Source organism: Coloeus monedula (genome assembly GCF_965178545.1).
Source record: "Coloeus monedula genome assembly, chromosome: 9".
Classification (NCBI taxonomy): Eukaryota; Metazoa; Chordata; class Aves; order Passeriformes; family Corvidae; genus Coloeus; species Coloeus monedula.
This window is the reverse complement of record NC_138789.1, coordinates 10,756,122-10,765,614: the sequence shown is the minus strand read 5'-3', so window position 1 is coordinate 10,765,614 and position 9,493 is coordinate 10,756,122.

The following is a 9,493-nucleotide window of genomic DNA, read 5'->3' as shown; positions in this document are numbered from 1 at the left end:
GACCTTTGTGATGCTGCTCTCCTGCAAAGCTGGCTGGAAAGATGACATACAAGGAGGTGGCACACTGGACACATTTTGAAATATTTTCTGCAGGTTAGAAGCAATTTTTTTCAAAAAAGTTTGAATTCCACAGATAGGCAGAGGCATCAGGGAGGCTTCCACTGACAGACTTCAAACACTATATATTTGATATAAAGCTGAAGGCAGGTGCTTTGTGAACCAGGTGTAAATCAATTTCTTCAATCTTGACATTAAAGAAAAAAATGTTACCTTATGTAAATAATCAGGCAACCTTGAACTGGAACTTGCAATTAATGTCAGAGCTGATGTTCTCATCCTGACTCAACAAAACAAATTTCAGGTGGCTCATCTGAACACAGAGACTGAAATAAACTCAGTCTGAAACAGAGGTAAAAAAAAAAAGTTAGAGATATATTTCTTTTCCTCACATCATACGTGTTTCTCTTCAGGTCTGGGGCTGCCTAGCTCAAAGGCTGCTAAAACAATGTAAGAAGTGATGTCATCCCAGGGAATTTTTTTTTCATCAAAAAATACTGTATTGATCACCATTATCTATGACTTGCCACTCAGTTTTAAAAATAGTTCGTATTAAATTAACCTACTGAGCACTGGATTACAGGTGTCTTTTCACATTTTAATTTCTCAGATAGAAGCAAAGTGAAAATTGCCATCTAAAATATTCTGTTGCTTTGTATTATTCACAAATTTCTACTGAGATTATTCCAGGTCTGTTGCAGAAATAGTAATTCTGGTTTTGTTCATGGAGATCCTGTGCAGCCGTTTTGCTCCTGCAAGGCCACTGCACACAGAATTATCTGGAAATGCTTTGTGCACTGTGAGTACACTGGGTGTGCAGGAGGAGGTCAATAGGTTTTGTGCTCCACACTACCATCACTAAATATTGATGCAATTAGGGTACTTCTCCAACTATGAATAAGCTACTCAGGTCTGCTTCTCTGAAATTGTAACACAGTTACAACATTGTTTTGTTGGTTAGTATTTCCTAAGCAATAGCCAAGTGTGCACACAGTTTTGTGTTCTCCTTTCATGCTATGATTGGAATGGCAAGTCAAACTCTCCTGTTGTTTGACTGAAAATATGGATTACATAAAAATGAAGTTCTTTCTCACCCAAACTGGTACTAACAGCACTGCTTTCAAGCCAGTCACTCCCTCCAGTGAAAACTGGTTTGTTCAGAACCTATTTGATAATTTTCCTGTAGCATCTTTGTCAGAAGAGCCAGCTCTGTGAAGAAAAAAATAATGGAAGCTCTTAATGGGATCAAGCTGTTAATTTTCATTGTCTTAACTCCCAGAAGCTCCAAGAGCCAACATGGGAGACTACAAGAGAAACTGAGCTTTCAGAACTGATTTCAGTGCAGCAGTATGAGCTGCATCACGAAGGAGTAGAGCTGTTTTCATTACACAGTTTGAGATGTTACAGGGACTTTCCTTTTGTGGAGGTCAAGTTGAAAATCAGAACCAGTAGTGATTAATCTTTTTCCTCCACATGCATTAAATTCCTTGTCAACACCTGTTTTTCTCAGATCCTCATTCCAGAGGGTCACATATACTACACAGAGCATGAACATACAAAGCTGCTGCATGTGTCTTTATCCCACCCAAACTGTAGGCTCATTAGTACTGTCCTGAGGGAAACAGTTCTATTTTTATCATTTGTCCAGCTATTTTTGATCATTTGAAAAACTTCCCAAGAAATGTCACAATCTCCTGCTGTTTACTGATTAAATTAACTGAATATTAAACATAGTATTTAAAGTGTGATCAAAGGGGGTTGTTCAAACTCCTCCTCTTTACCTCCCCACTACAGCCAATAAAATCCAGCAAATTAAAACGCACAAACTCAATTATTGTGAACAGAAATGGATAATGAATTCTCCTACTTTACAGCCAGCTAAGGAAAAATGAAAACAAAATGTTCCCCCCCTCTTACAAAGATAGAGTGTAGTCACAAGAATATAGCAAGGAAGGAGAAGTTTGTCTGCCAGACATTCCTAAGGAATGTGTCCAAATAATTAGGTGTAAGGAGCACATTTGAATACAGTCTGAGAACACTCTGATTTTTTTGCTTGAAGTTCTCAATAACTAAAAATTGCATTAATTAACACCTGAGGGAATATTCATGCATTTTTCATACACAAAAACAATCTGCATGGAAATGACGTCCAGAATCTCCCCAAGTGACTCAATCTGACTAGAGCCAGTCTGTAAAGAAAGGACTTTTCAGCCCTTGGACTCACCTCCAGAGAGAGCACACTGCAGGCATAAGGGAAAAGGAGTTTTAGTTGACTTAGGTTACATTGATTCATGAGGCCAGTGCCTACTGAAGGACAAACCAGCTGCTGAACACATTCTGCTTTAGCATAACATCTTTTCCCAAGGTCCCTAGTAAGTTTCAAAAAAAGGTGAATAAAAATTGCCTGTTTCACTAGAAAGGGAAAACATCTGACATGTTCTTAGAAAATAAGCTGTGAGAAATGATCAGGAGATAAGCAGTTTAAATAAAAACATTGAAATGTCTGTATGTACACAGATACAAGAGAAAGGCTGCTTTATCCTCTCAGCTTTGATATCTGCTGGCAGATGTTAATTTTCTGTCTCTTAGAATGAGCACTTTTTAAAGGAGATTGCCTATAGAACCAAACAGAAATTAAGAATAAGTTGTTAGTCAAAATGCCGCACACTTTTACATCTCTTGTTCATGTCTCCATCGCACACTTCTTATTTTTCTAATAGGACTTTAAGACCTTACACTTTATATTTAGCTACTGATATATAACTGCAAACTGAGGTTCAACAACATGAGCTATGAGTTTAATCATGAACACTGTGTATTTCCTCACTTTGCCAGTTTAAGACAACTTAATGAAATATTTATTACTGATTTAAACTCTTAAAGCTGAACTGCATTTATGTCTTAATTCTATAATCATCTGGTGACGCATCAAAATATGCAATCCCTATAAATAGAAAAAACCTCCAAAACACTCTCTGGCAGATCAATAGCTTTAAAGGTATAACTGACAAAAAGTAAAATCCCCTTACAAACTGTTTTTTGGTATTTTGTACTGAATTGATCACTGTCTATGTCCATTAAGCACCACTCCCTTCTGATAAGATCCCAAGTACATGCAGAACACTTCAATCCCATATATGTGACTTCACAAATGCCTCAAAAAAATGGGAGAGTGGGTAGCTGCCTATTGTAGCAGCATGCAATGGGGGACAAAGTGCTTCAAGAATACAAGTTAATAACCTTTATTCCCACGCTGGCTACTGAAACCTCTAAGAAGATTCTTGAACTTTGACCTCTGGAAAACAGTGCTAACTGTGAGGAAACAGCTCATGCTCTAGACCTATTCCAACCCTAATGTCCTGCTGAGGATCTGGGACAGTGCTCCTGTGGAAAGTTTGGTGCATGGGGGAATGCTTTTTCCAGGACATCCCCTCTCTAAGGAGGCACTTGAATGATTTTCATACAAGCAGTTAAAAGCCATCAAGTCACTAAGAACTTCAAAACTGAGGCTTACTTAGGACATGACAGGTAGCTTCCCCCTTCTGCAAAGCACCTTATGGAGAGAACCACAGAAAGGCTTTTGTTGAATTTGGGTCATTTTTGAAGAAAGGCCCATTCTCAACAAGTGCATTCCTGTGTTTATACTTCAAGTATGAATAAGATATATTTGAAAGTTAAATAAAGAGCCTGTAATTTCAAGTTTCAAGTAGTTCCACAGAAAAATAACCACTTTTGGGGATTGCAATAGATGCTTTGAGCATTGGCCTTTTACCACCCAGCTTTCATGGTGAACTCCAGCCCTTGTATCTTTACATGGAGTAAACCACCTGAAAGTCAACTTCTGGCATCTGGAAAACTTTCAGAACTTTGGGGATCTTAGATGCTATTTGACTTGTTTCTTGTAGCACAATGGGAAATTAAAGGAGATGAACATACAGAATGACTAAAGAGGATTAATGCAACTAGTGAGAATGAAACATCCAATTATTTGTTTAAAGTTTCTCATGAGAAATGACTGTGGTCAGACGGAGCATCAGTTTTCAGCCTGGAATGCTTATTTGAGCCTTTGCATTTGCCTACATACATCACTTAGGCTCGAGACTGTTTACCTCAGGCTTCCCAGGTGCTCAAACTCCAGCAAAAAATGGCAATAGAATCAAGATTCTGAGGATGAAATAGGCTGTCCTGCTGACTGCTAAAAGGTGATCAAAAACCTTTTGTCTTTGTGAGTATTGCAGTCCTAAGTGACCTACAGCAGTAAAGGACTGTCTGTGATACATGTTTCCACAGATTTGATTTATTCTATTTTTAATTAGTGTCTCAAGCAATAGGAATCCCTTGGGGAGATTTCTGCACTGTCAGGAAAAAATTGCTGACCTTCAGACTCAGGTTTCATTGCTCACTTCATTCCCTCACTCCCTCCACTCATGCTCACTTCTCACCTCGGCCATACAGCCCTCTGCACGCCCAGAGCCTGACGACGGCAGAGAACCGCAGAGTGAGACATGTCGCGACTCCAGTCCTTCCTGCGGATCACTCACAGTCAGCTTCCCACCCAGCTTCCCACCCAGCTTCCCACCCAGCTTCCCACCCGCATCCTCCTCAGCCCTTCCATGAGGGAGCTGGGTCCGACGGGGGCGGCGCGTGCGCCCCCTGCCGGGCCGCGCGGGAGCTCCAGCCGGCGCCGGGCAGGGCAGCAACCGGAGGGGAAAACAAGGGGGGAAAACAAGGGGGGAAAACAAGGGGGGAAAACAAGGGGGGAAAACAAGGGGGGAAAACAAGGGGGGAAAACAAGGGGGGAAAACAAGGGGGGAAAACAAGGGGGGAAAACAAGGGGGGAAAACAAGGGGGGAAAACAAGGGGGGAAAACAAGGGGGGAAAACAAGGAAAGGGAGCCGAGAAGCGGCTACTGCCGGGGCTGCGCTTCCCGCCCCAGCACTGCCTGGCTCTTGCGTGGAAAGCCCTGCGCAAAACCTGAATATTATTATTTTTAGTTCGGAGAGCACAAGATCCCCTCAATCCACGTGTATTCTCCAAGAGCCGAGAGGATTTCCAGTGGAAGAAGGCAGTTAAAACACTGGGCCTTGTAGTTTGACACTTTTCTTCTTCTTTAAAACCAGAATTTACCACTGCAGCTCAGTGGGTTCTCAGTGTTCTCCCAGAGAAAGAGATACACTCTTTACTGGCAGTGTTAGGAGTATTAGGGTGCAAAACATTACTGCCAATTAAAAAAAAACTAGGAGAAAAGGATAAAAACAATAATCAAGCAGGAAGCCAAATATCTTTTTAGATGAAAGACTATCTGTAAGATTAATATGAATTTATCCCAGCAGGCAGCCTTGGCAGTCAACTTTTTTTAGAATGTGATTGCTTTCCTGCTTCCTTTAGGTTTCTTCTCACATTGTAGCATTATCTTAATCATCAAACCAACAGAAAAATCCCTGCCAATAAAGTGCATGATACTTTAACAAGCACTGCTGTAGGCCAAGAGCTTAATTTTTAATCAGAATATTATTTGTATCATAAACCAACCCGAGGCTACACTGAACCATCACACCATGATGTTAGTCCCAGGGAGCTTAACACCTACAAGACAGGAAAACACCAGGACCAGAGATGCTGAGAAAGGACATACGTAAGATCAGTAGTAGAACTGAAATGAAAATCTCCATCTGCAAGACACTCTTATCTACAGGATCACGCTGTTTCCCATCAAAATGTCATACTGTGGAAATGATGAGTGCCATTAGACTACAGCCCAGCAAATGCCTCACAGCAAGATACGGACAGTGAGTACAAGTCTGCAGGAACAAGTGAGAATACTGAGTAAAACTTTTCCTTTATCCCTTTTATCTCTAGGGTAGAGAAGGCAACTGGAGAAGCAAACTAAAATCAGATACTCCTTAAGGGACCAGTGAGCAATATTTGATGTCTAAGCCAAATTAACTTCAAGGGGATGGCAGTGTCGTGACTGATTCAGAAGTGCTTCTACTCCAGCTCCAATTCCCTGTGGAGAAATGCAACACCACACTCATCTTTTTTTCTGCTGCGCAGCATCTGCCAAACTCTGGCTGATTGGCAAAAGAAAAATTAAACATTTATGCAGCAGATGGATCAGATGTGTGCACTGTCACTCATTCATTAGTACAGACATTTAATGAGGATAGGTTACATATTGCTGCCACCCCAGAGGCAGAAGGCTTTATATGAGCAAGTCATGGAGTTTTGGGGAGTTCAGGAATTTTCCACTCACATAGTGCAACCTTTTCCTAACCCATAAAGAATAATTTCAGTACTTCTGTTATGAACAAGATAACTGTGGTGATGGATGATTCAGAATTTTACATCCTTCCTCATTACCACGAAAATTTGCAATTATATCTCAATCCTTCTTACCTACTGAAACTTTTGCAAATCTGTCCAGCTAGTGAGAAATAAGAAGCAACAAACTTGGGAAAGGAATTCTAAAATGTAGTTCTTTCCTGTATACTGCAAGCAATCTTTGAGCTGACAGTAAAAACCTTTACATTTGAGATACATACAGAATCTGAATTGCTAGCTTTAGTATTTATTGTGCAAAGGTGACACTTTTCACATGCATCTATTTTCAGGATGGCTTCAAAGCTATTGCCAGGATTGAGACAGTAATCTGTACCACTAAGATTACTCAGAAATCCTATTTGTAAACCAAGTCCTATTAAAACACCCCAGCCTCTCAACTTCTCCTTTAGTCAATTATTGCCCAGCCCCAACTATTTGAAAGGCTTGCTTAGGTTTACACTGGAAGGAATGAATGTGACAGACACACACCGAAGCAATTTAATGAAGCTAGTTGGCCTGCAGTTATCAGAGGAGGCCATAAAAGAAGTGCTAAGAATGTGGACTTAAAAATCCATGAAGCTATGCTATGTTAACCTGGTAGGGTTAGATGGAGCAAACATACAGAAGTCCCCAGTAAAAGTGGTATCAATGCAATGAATGGAACTGCTAGAAGGTGCAGAGGCTGTTGCATCTACACAGCAAGCCAGTTAAAGTTAAGGAATATTTTTAATTAGGGAAAGCAAAATGGCCTCATTACCAAACAGCATCACACATGGTACCGAGGCACGGGGAATCCGGCTGCAAGGACACGCCACCACAGAGACCTGTTGCTAGGGCCAGCAGCAATTCAGTAGTTCCCTTCCAACAGATTCCATGTTCTGTGATAAAAACATGGCTTAGCTGGGCTTATCCTGCACTGTTATAAACTGCTTTTCCTTTGCTGTGAAGATAACTGCAAGGAATGAACTCGAATGCTGCGCCTGAACAGCCTTCCCCCTCACAAATGGGTGTTACAACACGACAGTAGATGGCACTGCTCGAATGCAGTCCCAGCCTGCACGTTTCCTGCAAACACGGCCCAGAGGAGAGGGGCTGGTTAGGCTTGATGAAGAGAAAGTTCATGCACCACAAGTTTGTAACAATTAAAACCCATGGCATTTGCTTTAGGGAGAGTGCAAGCACTTCCATATCAGAGCCTCAGCAAGAGCTACAGTCCAGGTCAAATATGTTAACAAAAGGTTTAAGTTTAAAATGGCAGGAGAACCCATGCAAAAACTCATCTACTGTACTCCCACCTTGCAAGCAAATGGCTTTTGCCAACACCTACTCCAAGGGGATGGGCACTAGATACTCCAGTTCACATGAGCATAGAGAGGACAAACCGTTCTGGATTTTAGCGTGAGTGCCAACCAACACATTTTTTAAGAGAGTCTACTTCTCAATCTCCTACTTTCATCTTTGCAGGGGGAAGCTCTGCAGGGACAGCAGTTTTGGGGCTCCAAGAGTGTTCAAGTGAAAGACCATTCTGGAAGCTGTTCCAGCCACTGCACAAAGGAGATGCACAAACTTGGTGCAGAGAAGAAAAGGTTTTATACAGGTATATACATAAATATATGTCAATGCATATGTAAATGTATATACATGTGTATACACACTATGGGTGTTTTCTAATACTTACACAGTACAAAACAGACTTCTTTGTTAGCCCTTTAGCAAAGCAGATACAATGTGTAAGAGTTCAGGTGCACAATACTCGAGCATTTATTTAGTTGCCAAAACACAGACAATTTTTACCCTGGGCAAATCTTGACCCAAAAAAAACAAAACAAAAAAAAAAAAATCTAGACATTTTCAGACACCAAGAGGGCTTAGAAGCTAGACCTAAGTTATACAGCAAGACTGTCAATATTCCAAAATCCCTCTGTGTTAAACATCCAGTTCTTATAAATTATGTTCTCCACAGCATACAGTTTAGGATCAGGATCTTGCTTTAATTTAAGTCCTAAAAGCTGTTCCCAAGACAACTCTGACATCAGAAGGGGAAAGCATTTAAAAACCACACTTCCTTACACAGCAAATAGCCTGCAGGTTAAGACATCCTTGATATTTTAGTAATTTACATGTGCTAATATCAGATACTGCAACAGACTTCTTGCTGTACCTTATTCAACCATTTCATATCAGAAAGGCACAAAGACAAAGCTGCCAATACATCCTGCGCATGCCAGCAAGTGCAGCCAGCTCACAGGTGTGAAGCAAGGCAGGAGAGGACAGAAGTCACCTCAGCCTGGGCCTCTGAAGGCTAATTTGGGCACCAGGCAGGCCCACACCTAGTCTTACCTGGGAGTGCTGGGCACCAGGCATTCTTTAGCAGAAAGGAAAGCTGCCAAGGGGGTTTGAGCAGACAGAGTTCACCTTTCCACTAGCAGGTGTACCAGGAACCTTGGGCTGGGGCTGGTGCTGATGCCTTTTCCTGTCTTAAAATTAAGACTCAAACACAGTTAGAAGGGAAAAAGGGATTTTACCTTGGTGTTTATTTTAAGGATCTTTAGGTGCACACATCCAGGTCAAATGCGCCAAAATGCACACCACAATGCACACCCCCAAAATATCTGCTATAACATTATAGGTCTTACTAATTAGCATATCTATCAAAAATTCCCCAATGAGAGGCTTGAATGAGCCCCCCTCCCCAAGGAACCTTCCCCTGGATGGTTCTATCTTAGTTTACAGAATGTTCTGGAGAGGACCTTGGGGTCTGGGGCATACTATCTTCTACTTACAAAGCTTCTAGAATGTTTAGTCTCTTAGCTAAACAAACAAGTGCAAGAATGTAGGCAAAAGCACTAAGAATACAGAAGTTGTAAAAAGGTATAACAGAGGTATAAAAGAAAAGGCAAAAAATCTTCATGGCATCAGTGCCACCGTAAGAAATGCCACTGCTGCAGCAGGCATATCCTGCCAGGAAGCCCACCAGAGTCAAGAGGGGAAGACGCACACTGGCAGCACTATATTAGATTTTATTCCATTTCTGCAGTGTTTTCTAGTGTTAATGGTACTGAATAGCTGTCACACCCCACATACATCTTGAAGGGAAAACAAATAAGCTTTCTCT